General features: G+C 47.1%; 1 protein-coding gene and 1 pseudogene across 3 annotated transcripts in view; one reads left to right on the top strand and one right to left on the bottom strand.

Annotated features, from left to right (window-relative positions):
* Positions 1–22,174, bottom strand: part of PTK7 (protein tyrosine kinase 7 (inactive)) — an 84,766-nt gene that overhangs the window by 58,898 nt on the left and 3,694 nt on the right. The window lies entirely within an intron of this gene.
* LOC104667336 lies at positions 4,213–4,742 on the top strand (annotated as a pseudogene). Its single transcript, XR_748662.2, has one exon. The product of XR_748662.2 is annotated as a thioredoxin pseudogene (transcript).

Below are 22,174 nucleotides of genomic sequence, written 5' to 3'. Positions count from 1 at the left end.
GTTTCTAAGTAGTGTGGTTTTCCTTTCTGCACTGTCAGCATTTGAGAACAAGGCTATATCAACTTTGTGACACACACAGGCTGTTGTCCATCTGTTCCTTGGCTCTGTGACAGTCTCTACAAAGCATTTACAGGCTCTACTTCTTCAACATTTTTCAAAATTTCCCCTCAAAACTATTTGATACAACTAGCTTTCAGTCGTTTTTAAGAGTTACTGGTCTATCCAGTCATTCTATTTTTTTTTTTTTTTCACATCTGCTTAGTTTTTTATTTAGTTAAGTATTAAGGACCAGTTAATCAACTCATTAGATTGGTCAGGACAAGACACTTGAACTATGCAGCAGGATTTAAAAAGCAGTTGGTTTTTGGTAGTTCTCTGGTAACCACACAAACACATACACACAAATTTGTAGAGTACTCTGAATATTGGATTTCCCCCGTGATCTTGTATAATAATGCGCTGTTCACAATCTGCAGTATTTTGGAAAGTATATAAATTGGACACGGCCAAATTAAAGATATTTCAGGCCGGGCGCGGTGGCTCAAGCCTGTAATCCCAGCACTTTGGGAGGCCGAGATGGGAGGATCACGAGGTCATAAGATCAAAACCATCCTGGCTAACACGGTGAAACCCCGTCTCTACTAAAAAATATAAACTAGCCGGGCGAGGTGGCGGGCGCCTGTAGTCCCAGCTACTCGGGAAGCTGAGGCAGGAGAATGGCGTGAACTCGGGAGGCGGAGCTTGCAGTGAGCTGAGATCCGGCCACTGCACTCCAGCCTGGGCGACAGAGCGAGACCCCGTCTCAAACAAAACAAAAAAAAAAAGGTATTTCATAAACTCCTATAAAGTATTTGGGAACTTCAGCTGTATTCCCCAAGAAATCAGTTTTAAACTATAAAGAACAAAAATGCATATAAAATCAAACAGATTTAACAGACGTCTTTGAAAAAAATCAAATTATAATTCAATTTTCTACTTTTTCAAATATGACTAAGAAAAAGAGTCACAAGTAGTAATGTCTACCATCTTTTAAAAAATCCTCTAATAATTTTTTTTGAGATGGAGTCTCGCTCTGTCGCCCAGGCTGGAGTGCAGTGGCACGATCTTGGCTCACTGCAAGCTCCGCCTCCCGGGTTCACGCCATTCTCCTGCCTCAGCCTCCCAAGTAGCTGGGACTACAGGCGCCCGCCACCACGCCCGGCTAATTTTTCATATTTTTAGTAGAGACGAGGTTTCACCGTGTTAACCAGGATGGTCTTGATCTCCTGACCTCGTGATCCGCCTGCCTCGGCCTCCCAAAGTGCTGGGATTACAGGCCTGAGTCACCGCGCCCGGCCATGATTTTTTTTTCTAAGAGACGGGGTCTCAGGCCAGGTGTGGTAACTCACACCTGTAATCCCTAAATCTCTACTAAAAATACAAAAAACTAGCCAAGCGTGGTGGCACATGCCTGTAATCCCAGATACCTGGGAGGCTGAAGCAGGAGAATCGTGTCACTGCACTCCAGCCTGGGCAACAAGAGTGAAACTCCATTTCAAAAAAAAAAGAGAGATGGAGGCTCACAAGCTGGTCTCGAACTCCTGGACTCAAGTGATCTGCCCACCTCGGCCTTCCAAAGTGCTGGGATTACAAGGGCGCGATCTGGGCTCCCTGCAAGCTCCGCCTCCCGGGTTCACGCCATTCTCCTGCCTCAGCCTCCCGAGTAGCTGGGACTACAGGCGTAGCCACTACGCCAGGTAATTTTTTGTATTTTTAGTAGAAACAGGGTTTCATCATGTTAGTCAGGATCGTCTCTATCTCCTGACCTCGTGATCCACCCGCCTCCACCTCCCAAAGTGCTGGGATTACAGGCATGAGCCACTGCGCCCGGCCCAACCAACCAGATTCTTTAATAAATTTCAGTCATTATATTTCCCTGGCACAGATTTATTAGCATAGCACCAAACATGGTAACCCCTGATAAATATTAAAATATTTTCCTATCACAATGATCACAATTCTAACTATTAGTAAACACTTCCTTAAATGGTAGCCCTCTCTGTTAAATGGTAAGCTCTCTGGGGACAGTGAATTGTCCATCCCGTTTCCCGCTCTATCTATATCCCTAGTACCTACTGGGTACATAGAATGTACTCAAGAAATAGCTGTGGGCCAGAAGCAGTGGCTCATGGCTGTAATCCCATCACTTTGCGCAGACTGCTTGAGTTCAGGAGTTTGAGACCAGCCTGGGCAACACAGCGATACCCTGACTCTATAAAAAAGTTTTTTTAATTAGCCAGGCATGGTGGTGTGTGCCTGTAGTCCCAGCTACTCAGGGGTCTGAGGTGGGAGGACTGCTTGAGTCTGGGAAGTCGAGGCTGCAATGAGCCATGATTGCGCCACTGCACTCCAGCCTGGGTGACAGAGTGAGACACTATCTCAAAAAAAAAAAAAAAAAAGGAAAAATAGTTGTGAACCTATGAATGAAATTAAAGCTTTTTTTTCCTTTGTTTTGCCTATTGTCCTCTTATTTTTCTACATTAGAAATGCCAAAATCATGTCTTTTTTTTTTCTTTTTTTTAAAGTACTGGATCCTAAATGACTTATCTATTTTATATTTTTAATTTCAAATTTATTAACTTCAATGTTATATTCAAAAGAAAATTAATAATCTTAAATTATTTCCTAAAAAACGAGACTGAAATAAATGAAAATAAATTAATCCACTGGCCTAAAGTTAGAAAAAATAAAACAAACTTTGCCATTATTATAGGTTTGTATCATGTAAAGAACATGAAACTTTCTTATTCAATCTAAACTCCATTTCAGTTGGAGGCTTATTCCACTGAAATTTGTCATCATGACTGATATATCTGTCTTTGCTTTTATCTGTTTCACATTTTAATACTACAATGCTGCTTCCTTTGTTGTAAATATGATTTCATTTAGTTTCTTCACCTCTTATGATCTGCAAAGATTATTTCTTTTTTTTTTTTTTTTTTTGAGGCGGAGTCTCGCTCTGTCGCCCGGACTGGAGTGCAGTGGCCAGATCTCAGCTCACTGCAAGCTCCGCCTCCCGAGTTTACGCCATTCTCCTGCCTCAGCCTCCCGAGTAGCTGGGACTACAGGCGCCCGCCACTTCGCCCGGCTAGTTTTTGTATTTTTAGTAGAGACGGGGTTTCACCGTGTTAGCCAGGATGGTCTCGATCTCCTGACCTCGTGATCCGCCCGTCTCGGCCTCCCAAAGTGCTGGGATTACAGGCTTGAGCCACCGCGCCCGGCCCAAAGATTATTTCTTGCTTTTTAATTCTAGTAGCATACTGTTTACTACTTTTAAAAATATTGACTTGGCAGGATGCAGTGGCTCACTCCTGTAATCCTAACACTTTGGGAGACTGAGGCGGCTGGATCATCTGAGGTCAGGAGTTCGAGACCAGCCTGGACAACATGGCAAAACCCCATCTCTACTAAAAATGCAAAAATTAGCCAGGCGTGGTGGTGGGCGCCTGTAATCCCAGCTACTCGGGAGGCTGAGGCAGGAGAATTGCTTGAACCCAGGAGAAGGAGGTTGCAGTGAGCTGAAATTGCACCACTACACTCCAGCTTAGGTGACAGAGTGAGACTCTGTCTCAAAAAAAAAAAAGTTTGCTTCTTTTTTCCAGCAGCATTCCAAGAGAGAAATGACAGGATGTGAACTAAGCCCAGGACTAGGAGACTAAAGGAGAGGGAATGGATTTGAGAGCAGTGAAGGGCATACTAATCAATGGAGAAGAGGAATAAACAAATCTAGGCAGCAAGCAGTGCCTTAAGGGCCCCCAAGTCCATATTGAGGAGGAGTTGGGGGCTCATGCTGAGTGTCTCTCAAGTTCCCCTCCCAGAACAGCAACCCTTGCAACACACACCTCACTAGACCCTCACCATAACCCATGAGGCAGATATTACCATTTCCATTCTACAGATGAAGAAACAGAGTTCAGAAAAGTTCAACTGAATTCTGGTCTCTGGAATCCAAAAACGTCTTGAGCTACCACTGGGCAGCTGAGACAGGGTTAGGCTGTGTGGGAAAACTGAGGACAAGACTTTGACCCACTGGATCAACCTTATCATCAAGTTGCAGGCCACAAAAAGAACATACCTGATAAAATAGAAAATAGAAAGCAGCAGATAATTCAGCGCTAACTGATGAACAGAGAACAGACACAGTCTCAAAGATCAGGGATAAAATCTCCAGTGGGGAAGCTCGGTCTGGTGCTTTGGATCCGTTTCCATCGGTCCTTAACAGCCGTTCGTCAGACCCCAGCAGCAAAGATGGTGAAGCAGATCGAGAGCAAGGCTGCTTTTCACGAAGCCTTGAACACCGCAGGTGATAAACTTGTAGTAGTTGACTTCTCAGCCACGTGGTGTGGGCCTTGCAAAATGATCAAGCCTTTCTTTCATTCCCTCTCTGAAAAGTATTCCAACGTGGTATTCCTTGAAGTAGATGTGGATGACTGTCAGGATGTTGCTTCAGAGTGTGAAGTCAAATGCATGCCAACATTCCAGTTTTTTAAGAAGGGACAAAAGGTGGGTGAATTTTCTGGAGCCAATAAGGAAAAGCTTGAAGCCACCATTAATGAATTAGTCTAATCATGTTTTCTGAAAACATAACCAGCTATTGGCTATTTAAAACTTGTAATTTTTTTAATTTACAAAAAAATAAAATATGAAGACATAAACCCAGTTGCCATCTGCGTGACAATAAAACATGAATTCTAACATTTAAAAAAAAAATCTTCAGTGGGCACTGGGCTCCCACACTCCCAGTTACCTGAACAACCCTGGGTTATCTGGCCATCTCGGCATAATTAGTAATCATGGAGGTGGGGACGTTTGGATGACAAATTATCTGATCATCCCAGCAATGCCCCGCATTTGAACCATGTTTACCAATTTTTATAGATTATTCTGTGTGAATTTCACAGGCCCACTGCAGAACAGTGATTCAGAAACTTTTTTGGTCATAAACCTGTTAAGAATCTGATGAAAGCTATAATCTCCCTCTCCACAAAAATAACAAATACAAAATCGTGTATGTAATTTTGACACGTTCATATCCTTTGACAGAGCAACTCCACTTCCAGGAATTTGCCCTACAGATATACAAGCACAAGGGCAAAGACAGATACAAGGATATTTGTGGTGGTATTGTTTAAAATAGGAAACCCTCCGAAACAAACCTGAAGTCCACCAGTAGGGCACTGGTGAAATAAACCAGGGAAGTGGGGGCAGGATGGGGTGAGGGAGTATAGAAAGTACTGACTTCAGGCTTAGCTTCCCCTTAAAAGATGCAGGGGCCTTCCTGCCCCTACCCAACCTGGTGCCCCCAACTCAGCAAGGTCCCTGGAGAGGAAGAAATGCAAGCAAGCGCACAGGAGGAGCTAAATAATGAATTGTAAGTGTGTGTTTTCTTTGGCCAGGGCAGTCTGGCCAAGCTCTGGGGGCTGCTGGGCAAACATTTTTCATATTTTAGTAGCTGGCCTATGCCCAAGGCAGTCAAAAGTTAAGCAAGCTTTGAATGAGCTGCTCCCTTGCTCTCCAAGGTCCCAAGAATTCTTAATGAGGTTCTAAGGCAGTGGCCTCCAGGCCTCCAGCAAACTGGTCATGTTGCCTTAAATATCACTTACCCTTCACTACTTTTAATGAATGCAAATGATTCAGCAACAAAACACTTAGCCTGAAGCGAAATCCATCTTTGTGCAGCCGGTTTCACCAGCTTGCTGACAGCCCAGCTCAGGCAGGGCCCTACCGGACAGGCAGGCAGGCTGGCCCAGCAGAGCCGCAGGTGCCCAGGCTAGCCCAGGCAGACCCCTGCACACCCAGGGCAGCAGCAGCAAAAGGCAGGAAGTGCAGAGCACAAGGGAAGATCTCCATCCCACCCACCACACTAGCGACCAGGTGCAGACCTTCACAATTCCACCTCTTTATGACTCTGGCTCCAGGGCAGAGGAAAGTGTGAGCAGGAAAAACAAAAGGTATTTATTTGATCTAAGGAATGGGGCTTGGTCCCAGGCACCTCAAAGGCTTGTCCGATCACCACCCACCCCCACCTCCCCTTCACCTGAGGCCAGGTTCCAGAGGAACTCAGAAAGAGAACCCGCAAAGCTCGCAAAGCTCGCTTGGATCCCGGCCCTCCTTCACCAACTGCAAGGAAGTGACAAAAACAGAGACAGTGTAAAGAACCCAATTTACACCTTGTTTTCGAAGTTCTCTTTTGGCAGCAAAAACTGAAAGCAATTTTTCAGGAGTCTAAGAGCAACTTTTAACTGATTTCTTTCCAACCTGAGGCTCAGGGGGATTTCTTGCCCTGTCAGCCTGATCAACACCTCTCCCCGGGGCTGAGATAGCAGCCCTGGCCCAGAACAGGCAGCTGTTAATTCAGCTGCCACGTCTTCACCAGCTGCTGGCGGGAGACCCACAGAGGTCCATGCAGGCTCTCTCTAGGCTTTCTTGGTCGTGGATGCAAATATGGAATCAGAGGGCATTAGACCCAAACTAGGCAACTGGCTAAACTCAGGACTATTGAGAGCCCACACATATCTGCCTAGCTGCCTTAGACATAAAAAGGGCTTTGAAATATTTGTTTACTTGGTTTAAAAAGGGGCTGACTTGGCCCCTTTCAACCCTCACAGGACAGAGAAGACAAGATCAGTCTCCCCAACAGAAAAAAGTTCCTCATTGTATCTTAGAGGGCCTCCAAAAATAAGTTATATTGCATCAAAAATGCCCTTAGCTGTACATCCATCTTTCGGAAAAAGAGCACTGCAATTTTCTTAAAACAATCAGGAAGAACATTTCAATGCTGTTCTTCCCCATCAGTTAAGGCACACCATCTATTATATAATATCTTATTATTCAAAACACTCTCATAGAAAGCCAACCGAAGCAGAAAAGAGCATTCCTTAATCGAGGGGCTGAGTCTCCTAGCCCCTGGGACTCTTAAGTTCTTGCCTTCCATTAATTGACCCCTTTCCTTCCTGGGCCTCAGTGACCACGCAGGAAGAATGCTTTCCGAAACCCCTATGTGGTAAAGTGCTTAAGGCTACAGAAGTGAACAGGTAGAAGGCTTGACACACACATCTACACAGCAATCTACTGCTTTTTGTTTTGTTTTGTTGTTTTTTTAAGACAGTTTCATTCTTGTTGCCCAGGCTGGAGTGCAATGGCACAATCTTGCCTCACCGCAACGTCCGCCTCCCAGGTTCAAGCGATTCTCCTGCCTTAGCCTCTCGAGTAGCTGGGATTACAGGCATCCACCACCACAACTGGCTAATTTTTTTTTTTTTTTTTTTTTTTTAAGTAGAGGCTGGGTTTCTCCATGTTGGTTAGACTAGTCTGGAACTCCCAACCTCAGGTGATCCCGCCTGCCTTGGCCTCCCAAAGTGCTGGGACTACAGGCATGAGCCACCATCTGTTTTAAAAAAAAATTTTGCTTTTGATATTCATACAAAAGGGACACATCTTTCTCTTTTCATCCACCATATAAACCCCATAACCAATCCACCCCACCATCAAATGAACTAGAACTCAACCAAACAAAGAATTTCTTGGCCTTTGGGAAGCTACAACGTGCCTGAAGGGGGAAAGGTGGTGAAGCAGGAGAATAGGGTCTGCAGGAAGGGAACCTAAGGCTGTTTCACACCCATGTCCTCCAACTAAATTGAAATGAAAGCCCTGACTTTGCAGGCCTAAGTAACACAGAGGCTACTACTCGCTTTCAACCTTTCTGCCAGGCAGATAGGAAATTGGCTGTCTGCAGCCAATCATACTGAGTGCAGATCCTGTCCTCATTTGCAACTTTGTAACTTCACTCCAGCCTCTGAATGGTTGCTGTCCACAACCAATCAGACTGACATGCTGGCCCAGTCTTCCTTTGCATAGAAGTGTAACTTTGTAACTTCACCCTAGCCACTGACTGGTTGCTTTTTCCAACCAATCAGATGTTTGCACAGGAGCATGACCTTTGCATGAAGTGGCCAGTAGGAAATTTTTAGGGGGTATTTGGGTCCAGGAAGATTCTGCATCCCAGCCCTTAAGCCGCTCCTTGGGTCTGCTCCCACACTGTGGAGTGTACTTTCGTTTTCAATACATCCCTGCTTTCGTTCTTCTGTTGCTTCATTCTTTCTTTGCTTTGCTGGGGGTTTTGTCCAATTCTTTGTTCAAAACACCAAGAACCTGGACACTTGCAGTCATGACCCTCTACCAGTGACAGTGGCATTCAGTAATGCTTGGGTAGCACAAAGTAGAATGGATGGCAACCAGTTGTCTCCACAAAGTTAGAATCACCCCACACAAGTGTGCTGCTGGGGAAGAAAACGCTACCATCTCCTGTCCGTCTCCTGCCTGCCTGAGCCAGGTCTCCATCCTCTGAGCTCCTGACATTTACTGTGTGCCTCTCTTTGGTCTTCTCTGTACCCTTGTCTTGTTAATCACTCTCTTCAGATTCTGTCTTGATTCACCTACCAGCAATCCATTCCTGGAGTAAACCTCCAGTGTCTCCCAGCTCAGCCTTTCAAATTGGAGACTGAATTAGCCAGGCGTGGTGGTGGGCGCCTGTAATCCCAGCTACTCTAGAGACTGAGGCAGGAGAATCGCTTGAACCCGGGAGGTGGAGGTTGCAGTAAGCCGAGATTGCGCCATTGCACTCCAGCCTGGGCAACAAGAATGAAACTCCACCTCAAAAAAAAAAGGAGAACCTGTCATCAGAGAGTCACTGTATTCTTTCCATAATAGACAGACTGTGTGCCTTCTGAGGGATACCTACCTCCTCTTGTAAACATCTCTTGCCTTATGAAGACTTAAAGTCACCAGCCACCTACCACCAACATACACACATGCAGGCAATACTTAGCATGATGCTTTATGCCTTAAGCACCATTTGTAATTTACATGCCAGACTAAAAAGAAAATGGGTTTTATTGAAAGTTACTGGTAGATAGGAAGCAACACTAGGCCTGTAAATTGCAGTTATAACCATCACAGATAACCATCACAGCTATAACCACCACAGATAATCATCACAGTTATAACCTCCACAGATAACCATCACAGTTATAACCTCCACAGATAACCATCACAGTTATAGTCATCTTTTACTGAGCATTCGCAAGATCGCAGACTAAGTCCTTCACATATACTGAATTTAGAAGACGCTCCATTATTTATGTGCACCAAGAGGACAAAGTGGTACTAGTTGAACTAAGACATAATGTTATATACAGTAGTCCCCCCAATCCTGGGGGGGATATGTTCTATGATCCCCCAGTGGATGCCTGAAACCTTAGATAGTAACAACCCCCAAATGGTATGTTTTTTGCCTATATATACATACTTACCGTAAAATTTCATTTATACATTAAGCACTTGACATCTGTAATCCCAGCACTTTGGGAGGCTGAGGTAGTAGAAAGATTGCTTGAGTCTAGGAGTTCAAGATCAGCCTGGGCAACAGAGCAAGATCTTATCTCTACAAAAATTTAGCTGGGCGTGATAGGCACATACCTGCAGTCCCAGCTACTTGGGAGGCTGAGGTGGGAGGATCACTTGAGCCCAGGAGGTCTTGAGGCTGCAGTGAGCCATGACTGCACCACTGCGTTCCAGCCTGGGCAACAGAGCAAGATCATATCTCTAAAGATTAATAAATAAAGTAGGCACATTAGGCTGGGCACAATGGCTCACACCTTAAATCCCAGCACTTTGGGAGGCCGAGGTGGGTGGATCACGAGGTCAGGAGTTCAAGACCAGCCTGACCAACATAGTGAAACCCCATCACTACTAAAACTACAAAAATTAGCTGGGCGTGGTGACACGTGCCTGTAACATCAGCTACTCAGGGGGCTGAGGCAGGAGAATCACTTGAACCCGAGAGGTGGAGGTTGGAGTGAGCTGAGATCGCGCCACTGCACTCCAGCCTGGGCCACAGAGCAGGTCTCTATCTCAAAAATAAAATACATTTAAAAAAGAGTTACTTGAACACAAGCACTCTGATACCCTGACATTCGATAAACTGGACAAAGGGATGATTCATGTCCTGGGCGGAATGGAGTGGGATATCGAGAGATTTTATCATGCTACTCCGAATGGCATAAAACTTAAAACTTGTAAGCTGTTTACTTCTGGAATTTTCCATTTAATGTATTTTGACCATGGGTAGCTGAAACCACAGAAAATGAAACCACGGATCAGGGGTGACTACTATAATTAATTATAAGTTACATCCCAATTTCAAAGATGTGCAAATGTGAAAAGAAAAAACATCTAAGAGTTAATGAAATGCAGTACCATCTCACTCAACTCTTGCAAGAACTCTAACGAGACCGGTATTATTATCCCTATCTTACAAAAGAGGAAACTGGGCCAGGCGCGGTGGCTCACGCCTGTAAACCCAGCAATTTGGGAGGCTGAGGCGGGCACATCACGAGGTCAGGAGATCGAGACCTGGCTAACACAGTGAAACCCCGTCTCTATAAAAATATAAAAAATTAGCCGGGCATGGTGGCGGGCGCCTGTAGTCCCAGCTACTCGGGAGGCTGAGGCAGGAGAATGGCGAGAACCTGGGAGGCAGAGGTTGCAGTGAGCCGAGATCACACCACTGCACTGCACTCCAGCCTGGGCAACGAGCGAGACTCCGTCTCAAAAAAAAAGAAAAAAAGAGGAAACCGCTGGGCACAGTGGCTCACACCTGTAATCCCAACACTTTGAGAGGCCGAGGCAGGCTGATCACCTGAAGTTGGAAGTTCGAGATCAGCCTGGCCAACATGGTGAAACCCCGTTTCTACTAAAACAAAATACACAAAAATTAGCCAATGGCGGCATGGGTCTGTAGTTCTAGCTATTTGGAAAGATGAGCCAGGAGGGTTGCTTGAACCTGGGAGGCAGAGATTGCAGTGAACCAAGATCGCGTCACTTCACTCCAGCTTGGGCGACAGAGTGAGACTCCATCTCCAAAAAAAAAAAAAAAAAAAAAAAAACAGGAAGAAACTGAGGCTCAGAGAAATGAAGTAAACTAAGGTCTCTCAGCCAATAAGTTGTGGAGCCAAAAGTCAGTTCCTGAACAGATTTCTGAATTTCCCTGGGAAGCAGGGAGCAAAGAGGAGGCAGCCAGGCTTCAGACAGATCCTTCTTGGTTACGCTGACCCATCAGAGGCAAATAACCCTGACTTGGCTGATCCCTAAAATCAGGGTCTTTCTTCAAGTGCACCTTCACAGATCCTACTTTCAGAAACAACAACAAAAAGAAAACAGGTTTCCCTAGCTCCTTCCTTGCAAAACTGGCTGGAAGTGAGGGGGGAACCTCTCAGCCAACTTGTTATATATAAAGCACATTTAACGAGCCTTTCAAGTCCTGGGAGTAGGAGAAGGAAGGGTTCATTGGAAATCTGATACTTTGGCAACCAAGCGGGAGGGACAAGGCCTTGAGCATCAGACCCTGAGGATAAACACCATCCCAAACCCCTTTGTCTGCCAGAAGGAGACACTTCCTGGGGGAGCAGGAGGCGGCAAAGCTTTTTATGATAAAGTCCACCTAACAACCACCTCCACCGGAGTCCTAGCTAGGGTCTTTGTACAACCCACCTAACCATAAACCCTCTATCTTTTCCCAAACCTGCTGGGGTCCCTCTCTCCACAAATACCTGTGACCATCATAAACGCCCTTAAACAGCCCCAGTTTACTGCCCAGCCTGCCTGCTGCTAAATGAGGGCATTTGTTTCAAATTTGCAAATACCGACAGCGGTGGAAACCTAAGTCCACCCCTAAAATGAAATGTTCTGCATTCCTCCAGGCCTGAAGCACCATGCTTCAAAAGCTGCAAGAGGCCCCAGCTGTTTACTCACTGGTGGGGCTATTGGGAGAGGTATTTTCCTGCTCCCTGAGGAGGCTCCTTTGATCCAGGAGAAGTGGGAAGGGGCAGAGAGGGGTACCACCCGCACCAAGGCTAGGCTGGGCCCATGCTCTCCTACCCCTTTCTGGGTCACCAGCAGCAGCTGTGCAGCGCCTGGAAAAGGGACTCTCTTGGAAAGGCCCAAGTAGAGACTCGCCTAAAATTGCTGTCTGGAGACAGAGCAAGTTGGCTTGATGGCTTCTGCAGGATCTCTCAAGCCATGTTCAAAGGCCCTTCAGACAAAGGTAGAGGGTAAGGAAAGGCACAGGAGGCTGCACAGCCGCTGAGAGCACCCCAGCCTCTTACACAGGCAGAAACAAAGGACAAGGTCCCCACCCTGTTCTTCCCAGTCTACCGCACAGCTCAGGACACTTCATCAAAACAGGGTGCAGGTGTTTACTAAATAACAGGCTTTTGTTCTAAGAAGTTTTGCTAAAGGGGAGGGGGGATAGGCAAGAAAGAGAGAGAGCCCTTTCTGCAGGTCTCCAGGGCTGTTCCAGGACCCAGCCTAGCCCCCTCCCCTCAGTACTCCTCCTGTAAGAGGCCTGGATCCCTGGGGTAGAGGAGGAGCTCAGATCATGGGCAGAAAAGCTGCTGTGTAGCTGGGCATTTTTTTAACTGGTCAGTTTAACAACTGGTTTAATCTGCTAAAGGAATTAAACTGATAGAATGCTTTGTTCTTTGTGCTAGAACTATAAGAGATCGATAGCATTTCCTTTTTTCTTCCCCCTGAGGTTGTAAGACAATGTTTTCTTTGTGATTTGTTTTGTTTTTCAGGTAGCTGAAAATTAGGTTTGGATCTCAAATGCCATCCTAGCACTCTCTAAGGATCTGTTGGCCTGACGGAGCCTTCTCCCTCTTCTTCTAGGTGGCAAACAGCCCAGCTTTGTAAACAGATGAGCTACAATGGAATCACAGCACCTTTGCATCCTCCCTTTGCATCCTCTCGTGATAGAACATAGGTTCCCACACTGGAATCTGAGAACCTCAGAAGCAGAAGAACAAACTCAGCAGAATCACCAAGAGTGGTCAACAGTTCAGCCAAAGAGAGATACACCTGGCACAAGAAAAGTGGCATCTCTCAGAATGTCAAGGTCATGACTCAACCTCGCCTGAACACTCCTGAGGGTTAAAAGACTTGACTCCAAAGTCAGAAATTAAAGGGAAATCTACATCATTAGGCCCCTACCATGGGGCAGGGCCTGGAGCACCAAGAGTAGGCACATCTACCTACACAAAAGTAGTATGAGGTGGCAAACTCTATTAACCACTATGGGGATGACTCTATTACCTCCTACGTGGTCTCCACCACAGCACTGCTCAGCGTACAACTCCCAGCAAGAAGCAATGGTCTGGAATGCACCTACAAGCCAGGGCCTGCAACTGCCTGTGACCTTCCAGCAGCACCAGGAGGAGGAGGCTAAGAATTCATGGGTTCATGAGAAAAGCTCAAGCCATTGGGATTTAGGCACAGTGTCCTAGCCTTTTAGACTATATATAGTTTCACCATAACTCTTTTTATTTATTTTTTTGAGATGGCATCTCACTCTCACCCAGGTTGGAATGCAGTAGCATGATCTCAGCTCACTGCAACCTCTGCCTCCCAGGCTCAAGCCATTCTCCTGCCTCAGCCTCCCGAGTAGCTAGGATTACAGGCATGCGCCACCACAGCCGACTAATTTTGTGTTTTTAGTGGAGATGGGGTTTCATCACGTTGGTCAGGCTGATCTCGAACTCCTGATCTCATGATCCACCTGCCTTGGCCTCCCAAAGTGCTGGGATTACAGGTGTGAGCCACTGCACTTGGCCATGTGTGCAGCACAGTAACATCTGGACATACAAGGACTCTAAGTGAAGGCACAGGAGGGACTGGCACTCTGGTCTCAGCTCTCTGTGGTTTTTGAGACAGGGTCTCTCTCTGTTGCCCAGGCTGGAGTGCAGTGGTGCAATCTTGGCTCACTGGAGCCTTGACCTCCCAGGTTCAAGTGATCCTCCCACCTCAGCCTCCCAAGTGGCTGGGATCACAGGCATGTGCCACCACTGCTGTCTAATTTTTCTTTTATTTTTTTTTCCGTAGAGATGGGGTCTCACTATGTTCCCCAGGCTAGTCCGAAATTCCTGGGCTCAAGCAATCCTCCCGCCTTGGCCTCCCAAAGTGCTAGGATTACAGGTGTGAACCACCACACTGGCTTCAGCCCTGTTCCTCACCAGCTCTGTAGTGCTGGGCAGATTGTGCTTTTGTGCCTCAGTTTCTTTCCCTGTCAAATACTCTCCCTCCTAAATCTTTACAGCACCCTTTGCACCCAGAGAATTATACCCTAATGCCCACATCACCAGTTGGTCAAGTCTAAACACATTTGTGCCCACGCACTAGAGCCTCCAGAATAAAAAGCAGCCCTTAGATTAAAGTGCTCTCCCTAAACCCAGGGTAAAGAGAGCCTGTAAGGTGTAGCAGAAATAGGGCTGGAGGTGCCACGCTGAGTGAGCCTCAGCAAGGGCCCTCCAAGGTCTTCTGTTCTTAAGTTGAAGCCCGGAGGAGGATGGGACTTGCCCATGGTCACACAAGCAGTTTCAGGCAAATGTGGAAGGAGAGTCCATGTCTTCCAACACTAAGCCTAGTGCTCCTCCTGGTGCCTCCTCAGGTTCAAGAGGTATGAACAGCACCAGGACACCCAGCGCTGGAGCTTAGCAAGACCCAAGACCCGCCTTTGGGACTGAGGTCCTACCAATTCTCTTGCAGGAATTCCTCTAAATCAGGAATGCCCACACAACTTTACCTGGAGACCCTAGTGTCCCCAGGGAGAGAGGAAACAGGAGAAAGGAAAACTGAAAGCTCCTTAATAAAATGTGAAATAAACTCTGCAGCCCACTCTTCCTAAGGACTCAGCCAGCCTTCCACACCAATTATCACGTAAGGCTAGCAGCCTGTATCGGCAAGACAGCAAAATCCTCTCACAGGGAAAGGGGCCCAGAAATAGGCCAAGACTTCAGCAGCCACAGATACACAATGTGCAGTGGGTACAGTAATGGGGCCACACCCTCATGGGCTTCTCCTATCGTATGTTACAGGCAGGATTGCACCATCCCACCACCATCGGAGGCAGAACAGTAGTGAAGAGGGCTCACTTGAAACACGACATTAGAACAGAGGCATCAAAATCATCTTGGTCCATCGGCTGGGAAACAAAGAGCCTCTAGTTGCAAGGCCTTCATGCCAATGGAACAGCCACCTTTGACTGTACAGGTTGTGCACTGCTCAAGATGTCTGACCAAAGAACCAACACTGAAATACTGCCTGAACCCTGGTGCAGGACTGCATCTACCTGGAGAAAGGGGTATTTTTTTTCTTCTTTTTTTCTTTTTTTTTCTTTTTGAGATAGGGTCTCGCTCAGTTGCCCAGGCTGGAATGCAGTGGTGCAATCACACCATAGCTTACCCACTTCAGCTCTGACGTCCCAGGCTCAAGCAATCCTCCCGCCACAGCCTTTGAGTAGCTGAGACTACAGGCGTGCACCACCACGCCCAGCTAGTTTTTTTGTATTTTTTTTAAAGACAGGGTTTCGTCTTGTTGCCTAGGCTGGTCTCAAACTCCTGAGCTCAAGTGATCCACTTGCCTCTGCCTCCCAAAGTGCTGGGATCACAGGCGTGCCCACGACTCCCAGTGCGCCCACGATTCCCAGTGCGCCCACGACTGGGAGTACTTATTTGTAATGTGCACAAAGGTACCGTATGAGCTAGCTGCTGGGACACCTCAGCAGTCCCAAAGGCACACAAATGTTCTCCTTGTTGCCCCGCCACCACCCCAAGGAGGAGACAAAAAAAAAAGCCACAGTGTCACCTGGAGGGGGAGGCTGTGCATGAGGGGAGCCCACTGCCCTTGGCCACACAGAACCTCAGGAATCTCCCCACAGCATAGACAGAAGTTCCCACAAATTACACAGAGTCACTGACTGGGGAAACCCCCACAGCCATCCAGTGATTATAGAAACCCCTCCCTTGGGTATCATAAAAGTCTGCCCAGGCTGCATGAAGCACAATTCACTACCCATTCCCTGAGAACCTCAGCATGCCGGGAGAGACAGTGGCCCTTAAGCAGGACTAACCCACCCCTTGGGAGAATCTGCTATTGAGACAGACAGAGGGAGAATTTCCACCAGGAAAATGTGGCTGTGTGTGGCTCCCATATTTCTGGGTTGCTGTTGGAATACTGAGACCCATTTAGAAAACCTGTGCTTTTGAATGAGGAAGCCAGTCTTTTTTTTTCTTTTTTTTTTTTTTTTTTGAGACAGAGTTTCGCTCTTGTTGCCTAGGCTGGAGTGCAATGGTGCAATCTCAGCTTACCACAACCTCAGCCTCCCAGGTTTGAGTCATTCTCCTGCCTCGGCCTCCCAAGTAGCTGGGATTACGGGCATGCCTGGCAAATTTTGTATTTTTAGTAGAGACGGGATTTCTCTATTTTGGTCAGGATGGTCTCGAACTCCCGACCTTAGATGATTCGCATGCCTCAGCTTCCCAAAGTGCTGGGATTACAGGCATGAGCCACACTGCATCTGGCCCAAATGAGAAAACCATTTCTAAGGCTGCTAGTCAAGAGGCACTTTGTTGAGCCTTCGGCAAACCATTCTAGAGTCAGAGGGCTGGAAAGAAAGGCTGACACCTCTGGCTGGGCACAGTGGCTTATGCCTGTAATCCCAGCACTTTGGGAGGGCAAGGCAGGCGGATCACAAGGTCAGAAATTCAAGACCAGCCTGACCAATATGGTGAAACTTCATCTCTACTGAAAATACAAAAATTAGCCGGGTGTGGTGGCGGGCACTTGTAATCCCAGCTACTCAGGAGGCTGAGGCAGGAGAATGGCGTGAACCCAGGAGGCAGAGGTTGCAGTGAGCCAAGATCGTGCCACTGCATTCCAGCCTGGGTGACAGAGAGGACGAGGGGAGGGGAGGGGAGGGGAGGAAAAAAAAGAAAAGAAAAACGGCTGACCCCTCAAAAGGAAACAGCTGGCCAGGACAGTCTCTGGGAAGAACCATTAGGGCTAGCCAGAGGGGCTGCTTCCCAGGGGTCACCCATTTCCACAGCTGAAGAGCATTATATCATAACTTCACAGGGGCCAGCAGGCAAAAGCATCACTTGCATTGTGCTAATGAGGAAACTGAGGCTCGGAAAGGTTAACTAACCAGCTCAGGGTCATGTGGGTATGCAGCAATTGATCCAGGACCAGAATACAGAAAAACTGGTGTCACGGGTCTATAGATGTCTCTTCTCTTACTTCATCACTTATGGCTGCTGTGTGATAGTAGGTCAGAACCACCCAAGTTTTCAGAATCCTGGTCCGATGACTTTACATCATTCTGAGGCCATCACTGACTACATCTATTCAGCAAGGTCGGGTCCTCTCTCCTCTCTAAAGCCCTCCCACCCCCATTTGCTCCTACATCTCAGACTTACCATCCCACACATTCTGGAATGTACTTCTATTCTACTTAGCACTTTACCAAATGGTGTCTTTCATACTTCATCTGATTTATGTTTCTGCATCTTGTCTTCCTCCTTTGTCCCATGCCTCCTCAGACAGCTTCACCCATAGAAGACACTCAAGCACTTTGAATGAACTCCCTCCTAAGCCCCCCACTATTAATACCGCCCTTTTTCTCAACACCACACCTCCACTTCAGACTGACAAATTCTCCTTATGGCTACTCAATGGTTCTCACACTTAAGCGTAGGTAAGAATCTCCAGGAAGCTCTATAAATGCAGTTTCCAGGCTGGGCGTGGTGGCTTACACCTGTAATCCCAACACTTTGGCAGGCAGAGGCAGGAGGACTGCTCGAGCCCAGGAGTTCAACACCAGCCTGGGCAACACAGCAAGACCTCGTCTCTACTAAAAATAAAAAATAAATGTAAAAAATAGCCAGGTACGGTGGCATGCACCTGTGATCCCAGCTACTTGGGAGGCAGAGGCGGGAGAATCACTTGAGCCCAACAGGACAAGGCTGCAGTGAGCTGTGATTGCACCACTGCACTCCAACCTGGGTGACAGAGTGAGACCCTGTCTCAAAAATAAATGAATAAAAATTAAAATGCAGTTTCCTTTAGAAATCTGACCTATGTAACTGGATTGGCTATTCAAAAACAACAACATAATCTAACAAATAAATAAAATGCATTTTCTGGCCTCTCCCTCAATAATTCTGATGGGCAGGTCTGCAGTAAGGCCCAGGAAACTAAAATTTTCTTCAGTACTTTGGTGACCTGCCCTCTCACTATACTCTCCACTCCACATCTTTGAGAAATACGTATCTATACCTTCCTAATATATGACTTACAATCCCTACCCCATGACTCGGGACCTTGTCTTCAGAAATTACATACACACCCAAACCTGTGAGTGCATATCCCACTTATCAAGGCTTACACTTCTAACAGGGGCTTGGGATCTGCAGGACACCTGGTGGATGACGTTCTAGTCACCTGAGCATTCACTCAACACATACCCCAGTTAATGCACACAGCAAATGAGAGTTTAGCAATGTCAAACCAAGTAAGGAGAGGGGAAAGGCGCCTGTGTGCGTGTCAGCCCTTCGAACCAAGCTTCCTCCCTGCCCCACTGCTGTTTGTGTAACATTACTGGGAGGGAAATGGCCTAAATGCAGAGAAGAAAAGAGGATGGAAAAAGTGACATACTACAGAGGGCTTCCTCAAACCGCTGATTAGCTGTGGCAGCTCTCGGGCCAGTTCCACCAAAGCGCCAGGGGGCTCAGTAGTGAACTCAGAGAATTCCAACATAGGACTGTAACCAGCTACAATGGCAGTACTTTCACACCCTCAGAAAAAGGGCCAGGCAGATGGGGGCCAGAGCAGGAATCGAGGAGAGGAGCAGGCGGCAGCTCCAGGGCAAGGTGAGGGCCAGCGCCAGCAACTGTGGCCCTGAGTCTGTAACCCCACCATGTGGCTATGGCCAGGGGCAGTGCTCAGGCACAGCAGCAGAGAGGCATCTACTGAGGTTAGGGAGAGCAGGAGGTTGAGGGACGCAGGCCAAGGACACCCAACCCTGTTTAATGACCCTTTCTTCCATCAGGAAAACACCAAAGACTGAATCCTTGGCCCCAAACTGCTTTTGGCTCCAATATTAGAGTCTGAACCGGCCAACCTCTGTCCCAGACGAGTCTCACAGAAGCTGCATTGGCTTAAACACAGACTCACACAAACCCCCTCACTCCAGAATATGAAATGCTCCAAAGACTAACAACACTACAACTGTCAAAGCCCAGCGGAGACATGCCTCCCTTTATGAACCAAATGTATTCCTGAAAAGTTGTCTGTCAACCAAATTTCTGCCTAACAAATCCAGTTTCTCCACTGACTTTCGTTATAAAATCAGTCGTATTTTCCTCTAGGAAAAGCTGAGGTTTTGAGAGGAGTTAAACATCAGGCTGAATACTGCAGACTTTCTAGAGTCACACATTTAATGGAGAAATTTCTTGACAAAGTCTAATTCAAGTCAAACCCAAAGGAGGTAATTTTTAAGCGTGCACATCACCCCAAGGAGTGTTCACGTGAAGTAAGTTATTTAAAGCAAATCTTCAAATACTGTGCAGGATCTCAGCTCCCAATTTATACTGTTGCAACAGGAAAGCTCTGTGCCTTGAGATTCTGTATAAAGAAGGAAGCCTAGGCCAGGACTTCTGGAACTCTGGGGTACAGAGTCACCTGATGATCTTGTTAAAACGCAGATTGCGGCAGGGTATGGTGGCTCACGCCTATAATCCCAGTAATCTCAGCACTTTGGGAGGCCAAGGTGGGCGGATCACAAGGTCAGGAGTTCGAGACCAGCCTGACCAACATGGTGAAACCCTGTCTCCACTAAAAATACAAAAAAAAAATTAGCCGGGCGTGGTGGTGCGTGCCTGTAATCCCAGCTACTCAGGAGGCTGAGGCAGGAGAATCGCTTGAACCCGGGAGGCAGAAGTTGCAGGGAGCCAAGATCGTGCCACTGCACTCCAGCCTGGGCAACAGAATGAGAACGAGAGTCCACCTCAAAAAAAAAAAAAAAAAAAACTGCAGATTGCGATTCTGATTCATGCTTTCAGGAATGCTGATGCCATGTGGCCCTGGGTCTTACTTCGAGTAGCGCAGTTATAGATACTCTAGGCCCCTACACAGTTCTCTGAGGAAGCAACTTTAGCACCAGTTTTTAAGCTGCAATCAGCTTCACATGTAGCGGTGCTTGCCCACGCACAGAACTCGCAGAAAGCTAGAAGCCCCACCACATCAAAACTCAGAAAAGCCACCACCAAAACCAGTCAGCCCAGGATCAGGGAAGGAAGAGCTGATCCTTAATTTGGTCACCGTAGAGAAGGCACAAGGAGGAACAGGCAACCCCAACCCAAAGAAGCTGGGGAGGGTGCAAAAGACTCCCAATGCCTAGGATGCAAGGGGTTATTTAACCCCACCCTTGATCATTCTGCCCTGCACTCAAATGGTTCATTCACTTTTGAAATAAACCTACATGAGGACCTGTTATATCAGCTGGGTGCAGTGGCTCACGCCTGTAATCCCAGCACTTTGGGAGGCCGAGATGGGCGGATCACCTGAGGTCAAGAGTTTGAGACCAGCTTGGCCAACATAGTGAAACCCTGTCTCTACTAAAAATACAAAAATTAGCTGGGTGCAGTGGCGCATGCCTGTAATCCCAGGTACTCAAGAGGCTGAGGTAGGAGAATCACTTGAACCCGGGAGGTAGAGGCTGCAGTGAACCAAGATTGAGCCAATGCACTACAGCCTGGGAGACACAGGAAAACTCCATCTCAAAAAAAAAAACCCTACATAAAAACCCGTTATAAATAAGTACTGTACTAAACTCTATGGGGGAGCCCTTCAATAAATTAAAACAAAACCCAACAGGGGCAAAAATATGGATGGTGTCGCAAGAATGACAGTCCAGAAGTTCTACAGGTGTCTACTTTCTGGCAGGAGAGATAGGACAGCTTCAGGAAAGAAGAGGCAGTGGGGCTGGGCAACAGAGAGACAGGAGAAGGCAATGTACACCCGGGGACTGGCCCGAAGGAAAGAAAGGTCAGAGAAAACCAGATATGTGTTAGGAGATGGCAAATAGTCCAGCTGGACTGGCATGGAGGGTTCCAGTAGGTAAAATGTCCATTGTTGGGAATGACTATAAAGCTGAAAGAATCTTTGAAGCACACCACAGAGGGAAGACCAAGAAAGGGGTGTGTGTGTGTGTGTGTGTGTGTGTGTGTGTGTGTGTACATGTTTTTTTTTTTTTGGTTTTTTTTTTTGAGTGGAGTCTAGCTCTGTCACCCAAGCTGGAGTGCAGTGGCACAATCTTGGCTCACTGCAACTTCTGCCTCCCGGGTTCACACCATTCTCCTGCCTCAGCCTCCCGAGTAGATGGGATTAGAGGTGTGTGCCACCATACCCAGCTAATTTTTGTATTTTTAGGAGAGATGGGGTTTTACCATGTTGACCAGGCTGGTCTTGAACTCCTGACATCAGGTTATCCGCCTACCTTGGCCTCCCAAAGTGCTGGGATTACAGACGTGAGCCACTGCACCTGGACTACCTCATTCTATTTAATCCTCAGCACAACTCTAGGAAGCTCTTTTTTTTTTTTTTTTTTTTTTTTTTTTGAGACGGAGTCTTGCTCTGTCGCCCAGGCTGGAGTGCAGTGGCCGGATTTCAGCTCACGGCAAGTTCCGCCTCCCGGGTTCACGCCATTCTCCTGCCTCAGCCTCCCGAGTAGCTGGGACTACAGGCGCCCACCACCTCGCCCAGCTAGGTTTTTTTTTTGTATTTTTTAGTAGAGACGGGGGTTTCACCGGGTTAGCCAGGATGGTCTCGATCTCCTGACCTCGTGATCCGCCCGTCTCGGCCTCCCAAAGTGCTGGGATTACAGGCTTGAGCCACCGCGCCCGGCCTAGGAAGCTCTTTATAGAAGAGGTTGAGAAGCTAAGAGGTTTGTCCAGGGCTACAGGGCCTGCCAATGAGTCTGAGTTGCTGCTTTGCCAGATACACTCCTTATCCCTGGGCTCCACATCCCTCAACAGAGGATCAAAAACATTGGGGGAAGATAAAACAATTAAAAACAATACAAAAATTAAAAAGAATACAAATTAAAAATATAACAGTTATTTACATAGCATTTCCACTGTAATAGGTACTACACGTAATTTACAGAATTTTTTTTTTTTTTTGAGACAGTCTTACTCTGTCCTCCAGGCTGGAGTGCAGTGGTGCAATCTTTGCTCACTGCAAGCTC

This window comes from Rhinopithecus roxellana, chromosome 4 (genome assembly GCF_007565055.1).
Source record: "Rhinopithecus roxellana isolate Shanxi Qingling chromosome 4, ASM756505v1, whole genome shotgun sequence".
NCBI lineage: Eukaryota > Metazoa > Chordata > Mammalia > Primates > Cercopithecidae > Rhinopithecus > Rhinopithecus roxellana.
The sequence above is the reverse complement of the archived record's forward strand: the minus strand, read 5'-3'. Positions and strand labels throughout refer to the sequence as shown.